The following is a 17733-nucleotide window of genomic DNA, read 5'->3' as shown; positions in this document are numbered from 1 at the left end:
TGACCTTCATCATCTTTAATTTGCATAGGTATGGGGTCCAAAGCCTGCTTTTCTTTCGCCTCAGCACCAAGAGATAATTTAACCCTTTCCTGGACTATCACTCCTCCATCCTTAGAATCTAAAACATGATCTCCCAAGTTAGCCAACCTGTGAATATCCTTTACTAATCCTCTTTTCTCCTTATCGACATGAGATAAGATCCCCATAGACAACCTGCTAAGAGTATCAACAACAATATTAGATTTACTTGGATGGTAGTGTAAACTCATATTGTAATCTTTAAGTAGCTCGAGCCACCGCCTCTACCTGACGTTCAATTCCATCTGTGTAAACATATATTGCATGGTCTTATGATCTGAAAAAATATCCATATGCACTCCATACAGATAATGACATCAAATTTTTCAAAGCAAAAACCACAGTCGCCAACTCTAGATCATGAGAGGATAATTTCTTTTATGAACCTTAAGCTGCCTAGAAACATAGGACACACCTTACCATTATAAATCAAAACATAACCTAGTCCTACATGATATGCATTACAATACACAACAAAACCATTAGTACCCTCGGGCAGGGTCAAAACATGCGCAAAAGTCAACTTATTTTTTCAACTTCTCAAAACTACCCTCACAAGCATAAGACCACAAAAAATTAAACTTCTTTCGAGTTAACTTTATCAATGGAGCAGCAACAGAAGAGAAACTCTCTACAAACCTCCTATAATACCCAGCCAAGCCTAAAAAACTCCTAATGTCGATTGGAGTAGTGGGTCTAAGCCATTTCTTAACTACCTCAACTTTCTGTGGATCCACCTTGATCACCTCACTAGAAACAACATACTTGAGAAAATCCATAGAACTTAGCCAAAATTCACACTTAGAATTTTTTTTATACAAATTTTGGTCCTTAAGAGTCTGCAATAAAATTCAAAGATAATTGACATGAGCCTCCTCACTCTTATACCAAGATATCATCAATAAAGACTATAACAAATGACATAACCAAAAACATATAATGACCATACCGGGTTCAGAAAGTAGTTTTGGGAATATCAACCTCCCTAATTTTTATCTAATGATAGCCTGAATGAAGATCAATTTTAAAAAAAATATCTAGCACCCTGAAGCTGATAAAAAAGGTCATCAATCCTAGGAAGAGGGTAATTATTTTTAATTGTAACCTTGTTCAACTGGTGCTAGTCTATATACATCCGAAGAGACCTATATTTTTTTCACACAAAATATATAGAAGCACCCCATGGGGAAACACTTGGGTGAATGAAACCCTTATCAAGCAGATTCTTCAACTGCTCCTTTAGCTCCTTCAATTGAGTTAGAGCCATTATATAAGAAGGAATGAAAATAGGACGAGTATCCGGTAGAAGATCAATCCTAAAATCTATTTCCCTATAGAGAGGGATACCAAGAAGAACTTTGGGAAAAATGTCAGGAAATTCATCAACCACGGGGACAGATTGCAAAAAAGGACTTTCAGAGTTAGAATCCTTGACTCGAACTAGGTGATATAGACACCCTTTGGAAATTCTTTTCTAAGCTTTAAGATAGGAGATAAACTTTCTTTTTGGTACTAAGGAAATCCCCTCTGATTAGTGGTGAATTTACTACTTATTTACACTCATTATTCATGCACATTACTATGATTTGAATGTAAAGTAAGACACATTTGGGGTTAAATATACTAATTCCCATATTTTGCAGGTATATAAGTACTGAGAAGAAAAAAAGCAAACTTGATCTAAAAAGGATAAAAAAGGGAATTGAAGTGCAAGAGTTAGGCAAGCTGAAGTAGGACCAGGATCAAGACGCTCGCGATTGGATCGAGTCAAGCTAGTCAACCAACTGTGATCGTGATGGACTAACTGTAATCGTAGTGAGTTCAATCGCGACCAATCTTCCGCGATCACGTGAGGGTAGAAAATGGCCTAAGGGCAAAAATATCATTTTGAGCAGCCAAACCCAAATCCCATTTAAGGCTCATAACCCTTTCATTCTAGGAGGAATCTAAATAAAAAATCTCCATAACCCTACTTCCTATCCTCAGTTTAGGGTTTTTGTGATTTCTTGGAGCTTGGAGCTAAACTTGTACTAATCTTGAGCTAAGAAGACATTAGAGTGACTTTTAAGTGTAGAGTTGGTATTATCCATTAAAGATTCATTGGATTCTAAAGTGTGGTTTGCCACCTCTTAATTTACTTATGGATAATTTTGATGGAAATATTGATTGGTTTATGTTTAATATCATAGATCTACCTTTTGGGGTTATGCTTGATTAGGGTGCAAATATGTGTAGGTTGTGATGTATTTGTGTAGATTCTAGTTTGTTGATGATTGGTTTTTCTATTACTTGATTAGATTGGTTGGGATTTGTGGGTGAAAGCCCCAAATACCCACATGGGTTTGATGGGTGAAAACTCCAAACTCTAGAAAGCTCTAAGCCATCTTCGAAAAAAAGGTTTTGGGTGAACTGTAGGAATCAATATCATTCTCAAAAGAGGGATGTGGAGACCAAAGCAATGATAGATAATTATGTGTGTAGTTTGCTAAATTTTCACTATCTTAGACATAAGGGTGAATGTTAGGTTGACTATGCCATGGGTATCATCCTAGAAATAGGGATGCCTAGATTGATGTTGTGGGTTGTTTTGATTGACACACTTTAAGGAGCTCGAAAGAGCCAATAGGTGAAATCTTTGTGGTTTTGTTGAAAAACTAGTCCCAAGGACTTTAGAACTAGCCTACAACATCCTCAATGATTAGAATTTGTATTGAATTATCATGTTTCCATGCATATCTTGTCCCTAGGAAGGCATAGTCCTAAGATCCATTTTAATTGATTACATTCTAATTGTTCTTAGTCTCGAATTAGCCCCCAGAAGCCCAAGAGTTACATTCATATTCAACACGATTGAAAACCCCCAAACCATCTTGTATCATAGGTTTAGCGAGCAAACATCATTCCAAACTTACCCAATCGCCACTCACATTGTTCCTCGTGGATTCGAACCCGACTCTTAGTTGAGTAAATATATTAACAACAACCGCCTTGCACTAATTTGGACGTGTAAGTTGAGCGTTATCACCCTCCCGTTCAATCACTGATTTATTAGGAAAATGGAAACTAACTTTTTAAGGCCTACAATCCAGAGAATCATGGCATGAGTGAAGCCAATTCATCCCTAATATTACATAAAAATCTACCATATCCAGCTCTATCAACTCCACCAATGTCTCTCTATAAAAGATAGACACCACACAACCCATATAGATCTTTCTAGCAATAATAGAATCACCCAACTAAGTAGACATAGTAAAGGGGTCAGAGATATTTTCAGGACCAAAACTAAAATGCACAGCCACATAAGGTGTCACATAAGATAGTGTAGAACCCGGATCAAGTAAACAATAAACATCACGGGAAAAGAGCTGTAACATACCAGTGACAACATCGAGAATACCTCTGATTCCTGACAAGTAGCAACAGCATAAAGATGATTTTGGCTAGTACCGGTACTTGAAGTGGTTCCCTTAGGTGCAGGAGCTGAAGAATTGACGACCGAGACCTTATTAGTGGCAACCCTGGATAAAGGACAATCTCGCTGCATATGACCAAGCTAACCACAACTATACCACCAATTTCTTCTCTTATCACAATATTCACGATAAAACTACCCATAAAAATGATAAGAAGTATAAGGTGGGGCTGAGGGAGCTCCACTAGCATGAGATTGGGCACCCTGTACCTTAGGACCACTGCTAGCCTAAAAACGACGATCACCTGAAGGGTTAGGATAAGGTACACTAGTAGACGAATATGAATTTCCCAAATTATTCTTCCTATCCAACCTCCTACTATCTCTCCCACTATTCTGCTAATTTGCAACCTACTCTGAATATCTAAACTTATTATTGTGTCTCTCTCCCATCTCTACCTGCTTTTTTATCTCATCCTCTACCTATTGCATATAAAACACCAGCCTAGAGATGTCCATATCATTATTGAACATATCAGCCTTACACTCTAACACCAAATCACAAGACACACTAGAAGTAAACTTTCTTATTCGCGACCTCATATTAGTCACCAATTCTGAAGCATATCAAGATAACTGATGGAACTTCAGAGCATACCCCTTAACACTCATCTTACCCCGCTTTAGGTTCATAAACTCTTCTACCTTAGATTTTCTCAACTCTTATTGAAAAGGTGATCAAGAAAAACACCTGAAAAGTCATACCATACTGCCTGTTCTGCATGATCACCCCTCATCGGTTCCTATTTCTCATACAATTAATAAGCCACATCTTTCAGCTTATAAGCAACAAACTCCACACCCTCTAAATTAGTAGTATGAATTACCCTAAAAATCTTCTCCATCTCATTAATAAACCCCTAAGAATCTTTTTTAACCTTAGAGCCTATAAAGGTTGGGGGATTCAGCCTCATAAACTAGCCAACTCGATTAACCTCAGATGAATTAGCAACAGGACCAACCTGGTTGGACCGACAAGACTACGATGCCACCAATTGAGAAAGCATATAAATAGACTTACAAAACTCCGCATTAGAGATATCTCCCTGAGGCGACTGAGCATACGTATTACTAGTCCAAGAAGCCCGAAGAGGACTAGTAGGGACCGATGAAACCCTGCGTAGAGCGGTACAGTTAGGAGAAGGGACCCTACACCGAGTCTACACTCCATAAACAAGGTGAGTCCTCTCTACATTCTCTTTGGGTGGAAAGATTTTCCAGTATAGTTTTTACGACCGTCAGATCTTCAGGAAGGCATGATCTAAAATGCCATTAATCCAAGAGTTAGAGAAGTTTCAAAGAACTAGACTTTATAGCTCAAAAATAGTACAAAAGAAAGGGAAACATTCCTTAATACCTCGTAGCCTCCCCCTTATCAGTGTGATGCGCTACATACTCATAATAGGGACTCTACTCGATATGACTTTATGGACACCTAATGATCTTGAACCGTACTTTGATACCAAGCTAGTCCTGAACAAACTAGGGCCTAGTTGTGATGGGTATCTTAAGCCCACCGTGGATCGGAGACTACCCCCTCAGCCTAAACTCAAGAGCATAATAATAATAATAAATCAAAAGCCAATCAAGATAGTAATAAGAAAATAAATAAGTCAAATAAATTTTCTAATGGTCAAAACTAACAATCCAACCCACAGTTGTCCACAAAAGCCTCTAAACCAAAATATCAACTAAATCGGGACATGTCACCGACTATAACCAATAAAGATTCAAAAGAAATACGAGGCAGTAAAGGCATAAAGGAAATGACAGGGCCATCCAAAAGATGGAGGCTCGCCATTTCACAGCTAATCAATATAAATATTCAACCACCTAACACTGCACAGAGTAACAAAAAAGCCCTCGAACCCTACATCATAAAATGATGCAGTATCCAGGAAGGGTCTGTGGGGCGATCACTATCATATAACTCAGAGAGGGTATAAAATAATGAAATAACCAAAATCCAATCATAAATCATATACACCATATTTATATAGATATATATAGGATGTCGAGATAAGGATAAGGGTCATTGTAATACCTTAAATTTTCAAGCTCTAGACCCCGTCAAAATATAGATGACTAAGTTAACCTTCCAATGCTTCAAGTTTCATCTCTATTCAACATCGTGGCAAAAAGTTGTGGAAAATTTTCCCTTAAGGGCCTGGCATACTACCGTGACTCCGACTCAGGTAGCGAGTATTACCACTCGTGATGAGTTATCACAAGTGAGTTGTAGTCACTCCACTGAATGCCTCAAGTTTAAGTCCAGTGGCTACGACTAGGACTTATGACTCGTAATTTGTTACTATAATTTGTAGGGAGAGACTCGTAGCCTGACTAAAAAAGGACCCAAGACTCAAGATTCAAATTGCGACTCCATCTTACGACTCGTAGTTTGTCATGATGAGTCGTATGGAGGAAGTCATAGTCACACTAGAAAGGGACCTCAGACCCTAGATTCCATCTTATGACTCAGGCTACGACTTATAGTCAGTCCCAACGAGTCATAGGGTGAGTCATAACGACTAGAACCCAGTTTTCAGCATGTTTTTCCAAGAAATTTTATGTCTTTTATCACTCCCATAAAAACCAATCTCATGTCATTTTGGTTTTACAAGGGTGGTATAAAAGACCCAAAGCCCCAATTCATAACATTATTATTAATTTCACCCAAGAGGAATCAAAGATGCAATTTCTTTCTCCCTCAAGACCAAAATAGGATTCTTCAAGAAAGTCCAATTCTCAAGAAGAATTCTTCAAGGCTTCTACTTTATGTATGTGGTATATTCATTAATGGGATCCTTTTACCCATTGAGTCCCAAAGTTCTCCAAATTTTCAAGTTTAATCCCCTTTTTATCTAGGGTTCTACGAGAATTATCAATTTCATAATTTATTCAATTGAACTCTCAAGTTTATCCATGAAAATAAATTCCCTCATGATAATTGTGTTTCCATATGTTTGATAATGCAAATGTCTACATCATGATTAGTTATTGATTTGGGTGTTATTCATGATTTTCCCATACCATAAATTATTTAATATTTGTCAAGATCAATCTGCATAAGATAGTGCTGGTGCGTTATGAACACCCGATACTTAGATATTCATATATGTCATGAATGTCAGATTACAAGTCATTCAGAGCATACTTATATCATTAAATTTAGAGTACCCTCATGTTGAGCATATGTTAGTATCAATCATGTTAAGCCTTTCATCAATATCAGTGTCAGTTCAGTTGGGAGTAGGATTTAGCACTGAACAAATCTAAGGATGAAGTCTCACCCACTAGTAGAGTATTGAGACCTTTAGTAGAAGTACCTAAGTTCCAGAACTACATAGAAAACATAGGTTATAAGAGGTCATCCGCCAGTTGCGGACTGACACTCTCTTAGGGGTCACCCATAAGTAGAAGATTGGCACCCTAGTCCTTTCGTACATTATGCTAGTAGATCCACACAACCAATATTTATACCCATGGAAAGGTACCGACACCCTTTCAACTAGGGTTAAAAGTTGGACCCCATTAGCACATATTAAGGCATGTCGATTATATGATAGCTGCCACAGCTTCAGTTCAGTATTCAGACTACATTAGTTTAGGTTTGTATGACCAAGTGTCCATATATCAGTTATCCAGTTATTCAGATCATTTTAGTACATGTTTATGCTTGGTATTACATTTTCTTTCCATGTTTATGCATTCATGTTTAGTTTATATGTATATCAGTCAGTCCTTATCTCATATACTAGTAAATTCAATTTACTAACCGCATACTCTGTTTTGCGCTATGTTGTCTTATAACATAGGTTCGAACGCTCTATTCCCCAATTATACTTAGGCAGTTCATGTGCCACTCAGCTGCAACATTGGTGAGTCCTCATTAGTTGAGGACTCATTATATTATTTATCATGCTTTCTAGTATTTTAGTTCATGTTTATTTCAGTAGTCAGAGTTAGTTGGGGACCTGTCCAAATAACTCATCTTGTTTAGGGGTTTTTAGACAGTCAGACAGTTAATTATGTTTTCAGTAATGTTTTTCAGACTCCTTTGATATTAACTTGAATATATAAATATTTATTAAATGACTTCTCCATAGTATTTTGTTATCTTTCTATGGTATTTACAGCTTGTTCCAGATCATGGGTTAGCATGGGGTCATCTATGGCCTTAGCACTGTATTATGACTAAGGGTAGTCTTGGGTCGTGACAAACTTGGTATCAGAGCCAGTTTTAAAGTGTCCCATGTGTATGAAAGTCGCATTATGTAGGGTCTTATGCATGGGTGTTAAGCACAGCACACTTATGGGCGAGAGGCTACAATACGTTTTAGGAAAGTTTCCCTTCTTTCAATATTCATGTCGTGCGATAGAGCATGATCTCTATTAAATTTACCTATTCTAACTTATCCTCTATTCATTTACAGAAAATACCTCCCAGAAGGAATAACGAAAAGAAGAAGAGACTAGCTCGCACCGCCAACTGTTTAGGAAGATCCTCTGAATGAGCAGGTCTCTCATGTCAAATTTAGAGATGCTTTCACAATCTTGGACCAGTCTATGGCTACCTAGAATAACCAGTAGGTTATTTCCCTATCCAATCCAATGGTGTATACGACAGTTGCTAGGATCCAAGATTTTACTTGGATGAATTCTCCAATATTCTTTAAATCTAAGTCTGAGGAGGATCCATAAGAGTTTCTCAATTGTATACAGAAAGTGACCAATATCATGGGTGTCACTTCCAGCGAGAGTGCTGACTTAGCTGCTTACCAATTGTAGGGGGTAGCTTACACCTAAGTTAAGTAATGGAAAGAGGATATAGGCGTTGATGAAGGGCATATAGAGTGAGATGAGTTTGCTACTACTTTCTTGGATAGGTTCTTTCCACTCTAATTAAGGGAGGCCAAAGTAAAGGATTTTATAAATCTGAAGCAGGGTAACTTGAGTGTTAAGGAATATTACTCAAGTTTACCTAGTTAGAGAGATATGCTCCGACTATGGTGGTTGATTCCAGCTCTTGAATGAGTAAGTTTGTGTTTGGATTATCTGAGGATGTAGTCAAGGATTGTAGAATAACAATGTAAATTAAGGAAATGGACCTCTCTATACTTATGGTTCATGCTCAGCAGATTAAGGAAGAAAAAATTAAAGAAAGGGAAAGATAAAATAAGAGGGCCAGAATAGGTAGCTTCAACTTCTCTCAACAAAGGTCAGATGGTAGGAATCATTCTTAGTTTCACCAGAAATCTTTAGTCCTAGACCCATCTTCTGCCAGTGCTCCAGTACCTAAGTTCAGACTGGATAATTGGTATAGACCACCAGGCTCTAAGTCCTAGGGGGCTATAAATAGTAGTCGCACTAACCCTGTCTATATACGGTGTGGTAAAAACCATAAGGGTGAGTGCATTGGCAGTGATGCTTGTTTTGGATATAGAAAACCAGGTCCCAAAAATAGAGACTACCCAATGGGTTCCCAGAAGGGTAAAGACCTTTGTTCGCAAGGTCAGGATAATTCTTCAGCAACACCAGTAGGTCGCCCAATTCAGTAGGGTACCACTTCTAGTACAACTAATGGCCAACGTCAGAATCGACTCTATGCCTTTCAGAATCGACAAGATCAAAAAGGTTCTCCTAATATAGTAACAAGTATGTTACAAGTCTTTTACCTTCATATTTATCCGTTATTAGATCCCGAGCAACACTGTCCTTTGTGACTCCTTATATAGCCGCAAACTTCGGCATCGACCCAGAAAGTCTTGCAGAACCCTTCGTCATATCTACCCTAGTCGGTAGTTCTATTATATCTAGATGGGTATATAGAAATTGCTCGGTCACAGTATCTCAGGAAGTTACTTTAGTTGATATCATAGAGTTAGAAATGACCAATTTTGATGTCACTCTTGGCATGGATTGGCTCTACTCCTGCTATGCTTTAGTTCACTGTAGAAATAGAATAGTTTAGTTTTAGTTTGATAATAAGCCAGTCCTAGAATGGAAGGGTGGTACCTCATTCCCTATAAGTTGATTTGTCTTTTTCCTCAAGGCTAGGAAAATGATTTCTAAGGGATGTATCTATCATCTTATTTGAGTCAAGGAATCAAGTTTTGAAACCTCGAGCATTAAATCAGTTCTAGTAGTAATTGAGTTTCCAAAAGTGTTCCCTAAAAATCTGCCCGGACTTTCTCCCGAGACGAAAATCAACTTCAAAATAGATCTCATTCTAGATACCCTAATTTATCTCAATTCCGCCTTATAGAATGGCTCTAGTAAAGATTAAGGAATTGAAAGAACTGTTGAAAGATCTCCTAGATAAAGGTTTCATCAGGCGTAGTATCTCACCATGGGGCACTCCAGTCCTCTTCGTGCACAAGAAAGATGGTTCTCTTAGAATGTGCATTGACTATCGTTAGTTGAACAAAGTCATAATCAAGAATAAGTATCCTCTCCTCAGGATTGATGACTTGTTTGACTAAATTTAGGGAGAAAATTATTTCTCTAAGATTGACCTCAGATCCGGCTATTATCAGCTTAGAATTAGAGAATGTGACATTCTGAAGACAACCTTCAGAACTCGATATGGTCACTTTGAATTCGTGGTTGGGTCTTTTGGACTAATGAATGTTGCTGCAGATTTTATGGACTTGATGAACAGAGTGTCCAAGTAGTATCTGGACATGTTCATCATAGTCTTTATAGATGACATTCTCATTAATTCTCATAGTGAAGGTGATCATGAAACCACTTGAGATTTGTTTTGTAGACCATTAAGGATCATCAGTTATTCGCTAAGTTCGGTAAGTATGAATTATAGTTAATATCAGTAACTTTCTTTATTCACATCATTTCTTGTCACGACCCGAACCAGGACCTGGCTGTGACAGGTATACGAAGTCCTACATGGACTAGAGATTACCCCCTTCACCTAACCTAGTCAATATAACCCCCTCAAGTGTCGGATTAATTCCGAACATATAACAAGATAGTGTGGAGTAAGACTAATATTAATTCATGGAATGTCTAAACAATTCACTAGACAACCATCTGTCACTGATTCAAACCACCAAAACAACACACCCAAGTCCACAGTAATCCAACAAAGCCTATACGAAACCAAAGTCAATAAAATATCAGGACATGCCCCTGACAGTAGCCAAAATAAAGTCTGAATAATATCTAAGATAAAAGTAATAAAGATTGTGAAATGAAGCCTTTCGAAGTATGAAAGCTCACCACTTTAATGTCAACTCACAAACCAACTTGAACACTCGATCACTATGCAAGTTGAGTAGAAAAAGTTTTGTCACCTATATCGCGATGGAATACAACATCCAGAAATGATTAGCGGTTGGAGTGCTAGCATGTAACTCAAGGATAGAGGAATAAAAAAATACCATCATTCAAAACCAAATCAAATAACTAAATGCAATCACATATATACACATATATATCTGTGTGTGTGTCGTGCTGGGATAGGGAACAAGACTTAGCATGAAATTTGAATACCTTAACCTGGGATGTGTAGCATAACCATCATATAACAAGGCACCCACAGGCTATATGGTCCCAGCTCTCCCTAGCTAGAAGGGCCTAGTAGGTGTAGTCGCAGGAATTAAAGAATATCCATATTTGTATATGCCTATATGAGGGACTCGAACCTCCCGGCATAATCAAGGTGACTTAAGCACCAATGTATATAATATGGGGGACTCGAACCTCCCATTTATATATCCATTCGGAGGACTTGAACCTCCCATCATATAGACACTAGCATCTGCTAACACCTTTCTAATGTTAGTCCTTCAGACTCCACTTTAATGACCCGGCTACACATCCCTCTTTAAAGTCCAATTAAAATATTCAATAAACACATACAACCATTAATCCAAATACTTTCCAAAGGCATCCCATTGGTATCATCATACCAACCCCACTTGCAAGCATGCAACATGCCATAATCATTATTAGTCAACTTGGGACTTGAACCCATTGTCTAAACAAAGACATCAATTCAATTCAATATTTAGGGACTCAAACCCATTTAGCCAACTAAACAACCAAGGTTATATTTCAAATTAATTTATGGCCAACAAGGCATTCATAAAACCATTTACCAATTATTAATATTCTAGGTCAATGCCTTAGTTTAAAACATAATTCAATATGTGACAAGGTCATTCTCATTGACAATTTCACAAACAATTTAGGGGCATACCATTATCAAACCATTATTCAAGCTAAAAACCATCAAGTTAGGTTTAACCATGGCCCCTTAGTCTAAATCATAAATCCCAAGCGCCCACATGTGCAAAACCACTATCAAAACATGTATAAACATAATTTAAATCATGAGAAAGCAATACCCAACAAAATTCATTAAAACCATCAACGTTGGTTTTTAAAACCACTCATAAAGACTCATAAATAATGTTTAAAACACATGATTTTGGTGAACTGAAAAAAAAGAGTCACATGACTGAGTTATGAAGATTTATGGAGAAATTTGTTAACCTTAAGCCTCTAGATGGTCACCTTGAAGAACCCTAGCCCAATCTTCTTGAGAGATTTTTGAGAGAGTGTTTTAATCTTGCTAAGTGCACAATGAATGCCCAATTTATGTTATAAGACGTGGGGTCTTAAGGGCTTGGGGTGGGAAATGTACAAAGTACCTTCAGCTTAAAGTTGTAGAAACCCACAGGTGGGTACGAGTTGACCCTTTAACTCATCACTACAACATACGATTGGTATCACCAAGTCATCATCAAAACAGAAGGTTGGACACCACAATCTGTATAACTTATGAATCCGTTGTACAAATCATCACTAGACCATACGATTGGAATGGTCTAGTCATATCCAAGGTAGAACACTAAGGGCTAAACACTAGCAATATATAATTGGACCCTAGCTCTCTTGTTACATGACTATAGACTATGGAGCCTGTCGTAACCAGGATAGACTTGGCCAAAATTTGACTAGGGTCCCTAGACTCATCACCACACCATACAATAGAAATTTAAGACTCAATAAATTTACAAGGGCCAAAGTTAGGGGTGTTTTATTTTCGGTGATAGCATTAGAGTTGATCCTCAAATTACTGAAGCGGTAAGGAACTGGCCTAAACCTATCTTTCCATCAGATATTAGGAGTTTCTTAGGCTTATTTGGTTACTATAAATGGTTTATTGAGGGATTTTATTCTATTGCCTCTCCATAGTATCGGTGAACTCAGAAAAAAGTCAAGTTTCAGTTTTCAGATTTTTGCGAGAAGAGTTTTCAGGAGTTGAAGACTCGACTCACTTCCGACCCAATATTGACTCTACCAGAGGGTTCAGATGGTTTTGTAGTTTATTACGATGCTTTTAGAGTTGGTCTTAGTTGTGTTTTGATACAGCCAGGCAAAGTGATAGCTTATGCCTTTAGACAACTTAAACCCCATAAGAAGAATTACCCGACTCAGATCTAGAGTTGGCAGCAGTTGATTTTGCCTTAAAGATTTGGAGGCATTATCTATATGGGGTTTATGTGGATATGTTTACTGATCATAAAAGCTTACAATATGCATTCACGCAGAAAGACCTAAATCTTTATTAGAGAAGATGGCTTAAATTATTAAAAGACAATGATATGAGTGTGTTGTATCATCCGGTAAGGCCAATGTTGTGGCCGATGACCTTAGCAGATTATCTATGAGAAGTTTGGCCCATATTGAGGATGATAAGAAGGAGTTTGTTCACGGGGTTCATCAGTTGGATAAATTGGGTGTTTGGTTGGTTAATTCAGTCAAAGGTAGTGTTTGCATTCAGCATGATCCAGAATCTTTCTTGATTACCGAGGTAAATGAAAAGTAGGATAGAGATCCTATTCTGTTTAAATTAAAAAAAGCAATTCCAGATCAGAAAGTTGAGATTTTCTCCCAAGGGGGAGATGGTGTACTTTGTTGTCAGGGTAGGTTATGTGTTCTGAATATGGATGGATTAAGACAATGAATGATGGAAGAAGCATATTGTTTGCAATATTAAATTCATCCAGGAGCCACTAAGATGTCACGAGGTTTGCAAGAAGTCTATTAGTGGAGTGGTATGGACAAGGATATTACAGAATTTATGGCTAGGTGTCCAAATTGTCAGCAGTTTAAGGTTGAGCACCAGAGGCCTAGTGGTATGCTTCAGGAATTCAGCATCCCCACTTGGAAGTTGGAAGTGGTAAATATGGATTTTGTTATAGGGTTACCTCTTATGCGATATCAGCATGACTCAATTTGGATTATTGTGGATAAATGACCAAGTCAGTCCATACTTCATATTCATCCGAGGATTACGCTAGACTTTATCTCAGGGAATAGGTGAATTTGCATGGGGTCCCCTTGACCATTATTTCATATTGAGGTACCCAGTTCACCTCTCATTTTTAGAAGGCCTTTGAGAAGGGTCTTGGTGCCAAAGTTTATCTCAATACAGCTTTTCACCCACAGATAGATGGTCAGGCAGAGAGGACCATTTAGACTATAAAAGATATGTCGATGTCTTGCGTTATTGATTTTAAGGGTAGTTGGGATAATCACTTACCTTTGATTGAGTTTTCCTGCAATAGCAATTATCACTCCAGTGTCTAGATGGCTCTATTTGAGGCCCTCTATGATAGGAGGTATAGATCTACTATTAGTTATTTCGAGGTTAGCAAAGCTACTTTGATAGGTCCATAGTCAGTGTATAAGGCGGTGGAGAAAGTTTAGTTGATTCATGAAAGGCTGAAGACAGCCTAAAACCATCAGAAATCCTATGCTGATGTGAGAAGAAGGGAGCTTGAATTTGATGTTGGTGGTTTTGCAAATATGAAGATTTCACACATGAAAGGAGTAAAGATATTTGGTAAGAAAGGAAAGCTCAGTCCCCACTATGTTGGCCTCTACAGGATTTTGAGTTATTTTGGGAAGGTAGCCATGATTTAGAGTTGCCTGCAGAGTTAGCATCAGTACACCTAGTGTTTCATGTCTCCCTATTAAAGAAATGCATTGATGATCCAGTTTCTGTCATTCTTTTAGGAAGTGTGGGCGTGGAAAATAACCTCTCCTATAAAGAAGTCCTAGTTGAAATCCTTGACCAATAGATTCGTAGGTTAAGAAATAAGAAGTTTCCTTAGTTAAGGTTCTATGGATAAATCAGTCCGTTAAGGGAGATACTTGGGAAGTAGAAGCCGATATGCGAGCAAAGTATCCCTATATCTTCTCTACAAATTTAGATCTATCTCAAGGTAATAGTTTTCTTAAAGTAATCCTTTCGTTCTCTATCTTAGCTATCTAACCATCTTCATGTCATAATATGAATTCATGAATTCAGTTCAATCCATGTATCATGTTTTCAAATTCAAATATCTAATCATGATTCTACTTATACGTATTTAGTGCATGATCTCAGTTTTCCTAGTACTCCAAATCAACTAGTTTCATTTGAGGATAGATAATCCCAAGGACAGAGATTATAATACTCCAAATTTTCAAGCTCTAGAGCCCCTCAAAAGATAGACTACTAAGTTAGCTTTTGAACACTTTAAGTCTCGCCTCAGTTCGGTGTCGTGGCAAAAGTTTATGGAAAATTTTTCCTTAAGGGCCTAGTACACTGTTATGATGACGACTTTGGTTGCGATTTATTACCACTTGTGACGAGTTGTCATGAGTGAGTAATAGTCACTCCAGTGAATTCCCCAAGTTTGAGACTAGTGGCTATGACTAGGCCTTATGACTCGTAATCAGTGACTATGATGGGTCAGTCATAATGAGTCATATGAGAGAAGTTGTAGTCAGACCAGAAAGGAACCTCAGACCATAGATTCCATCTTACGACTCAGACTATGACTCGTAGTCAATCATAGTGAGTCGTAACGACTCTGAACCCAGTTTTCAACATATTTTTTGGGACTTTTATGTTTTTTTCCACTCTCTTAAAAGACAAACCCATATCGTTTTGGCTTCAGGGTGTGGTATAAAAGACCCAAAGCCCCAATTCATAACATAATTATCAATTTCACCCTAAAGGAATCAAAGAGGCGATTCCTTTCTCCCTCAAGAACAAACTAGGGTCCTTCAATCAAGGTCAATTCTCAAGAAGAATTCTTCAAGACTTATACTTCAAGTATGTGGGATATTCATCAATGGTCACCTTTCACCCATTGAGTCCAAAAGTTCTCCGAATTTTCAAGTTTAACTCTATTTTTTTCTAGCGTTCTATGAGAAGTATGAATTTTATAATTTATTCAGTTAAACTCTCAAGTTCATCCATGAAAATATATTCCCTCGTGTTAATTGTGTTTCCATATGTTTGATAATGCAAATGTCTACATCGTGATTAGTTATTAATTTGGGTGTTACTCATGATTTTCCCATACCATGGATTTTTTAATATTTGTCAAGATTAATCTACATTAGATAATGTTGGTGGGTTATGAACACCCGATACCTAGACATCCATATATGTCACAATGCCAGGTTACAAGCCAATCAAAGCATACTTGTATCATTAAGTTCAGATTACCCTCATGTTGAGCATATGTCAGTATCAATTATGTTAAGCCTTTCATTAATATCAGTGTTAGTTCAATTGGGAGAAGGACTTAGCACCGAGCAAACCTAGTGATGAAGGCTCACCTGCCAGTAGAGGACTGATACCTTTAGTAGAAGTCCCTAAGTTCCAGAACTACATTTCTAAAGTAGGTTATGAGAGGTTACCCACCAGTTGAGGATTGAAATTCTATTAGGGGTTACCCGCCAGTAACGGACTGATACCTTAGTCCTTCGAGACATCATGTTAGTAGACCCACATAGTCAGTGTTGGTACCCGTGGCAAGGTACCAACACTCTTTCAATTAGGGTTACAGGTTAGACCATGATTATCTCAGATTGGGGCATGTCAGTTATATGATAGCTCCCACATTTTCAGTTCAGTATTTAGACTACATCAGCTTAGGTTTACATGAACAAGTGTCCATATATCAGTTATCCAGATATTTAGATCATTTCAGTACATGCTTATGCTTATTCTTACATTCTATTTTCATGTTCATGCATTCTTGTTTTGTTTAAATGTATATCAGTCAGTTCTCATCTCGCATACCAATATATTCAAAGTACTGACCGCATATTCTCTTTTGAGATATATTGTCTTATAACATAGGTTCGAACACTCATTTCCCCGATCGTACTTAAACAACTCATGTGCCACTCAGCTAGAATATTAGTGAGTCCTCATCAGTTGAGGACTAATGTAATACCCCAAGACTCTAAACAATAGTTCAACCATAAATCAAGATCATGAGAAATAAATTATAGTGTTTTGGTTATTTTCTGGTCAAGGGTGACGTGTATTAAGGCTTTAAAGATGTCCTAACGATTGGGCAAATCAAAACATTCTTTACCGATTGAATTCTTGAGAAGGATTTTGGTATAGCAAACTTCAAATAATCATATCTTCCGTTGTACTACTAATTATTGAGCTCATGACCTATAAAATATAGATAATTAAATTAGCTTTCCAACGATACCCATTTCGTCAAAATCCGATATCGGAGCAAAGAGTTATGCTTATTTTACTCCAGTATGTTAGCCTGGAAAATCCGTGACCACCTTTTGTGACGACTCATCACAAGCCTGACGGCCCGTCACAAAATGTCATCACCTTAAGGCAAAAAGTCACAAAATCCACCCCTTTTGTGACGACAATTCGTGACGGCCTATCATGGGCCTGACGGCTTATCACGGATGTCATCTGCTATTTTTTTCAGCAATTTAGAGTCGTTTTTGCAAGGGTATTTTGGTATTTTCCCATATTTTGGAGGCCTCTATATATATGAGAATCCTCATCCAAACCCTAATTCCATCATTCTCTCTTCCAATTCTCTTGAGATAATATATCTAGGGTTTTATCAAGAACATAAATCTTCCAAGAATCATCCATAAATCTTCAAAATTTCTTCAAGAACCAAGTTCCTCATAGTGTGGGCTTCAAGAATTATTTATTTCAAGTGTGGATAAAGTCTCAAGCACTAAAGTTCATTCAATTTCAATGATTAAGGTATGTGGGGTTTTGAACAAGAACACGTTTTTCGTTTTTGTGTCCAAAGATTTAATTTCTATTGAATTTCATGATTTTTGCAAAGTGGGTTTACACCCAAATTAAT

The sequence above is a fragment of the Capsicum annuum genome, chromosome 1, assembly GCF_002878395.1.
Source record: "Capsicum annuum cultivar UCD-10X-F1 chromosome 1, UCD10Xv1.1, whole genome shotgun sequence".
Taxonomy (NCBI): Eukaryota; Viridiplantae; Streptophyta; class Magnoliopsida; order Solanales; family Solanaceae; genus Capsicum; species Capsicum annuum.
This window is presented reverse-complemented; position numbering follows the sequence as displayed.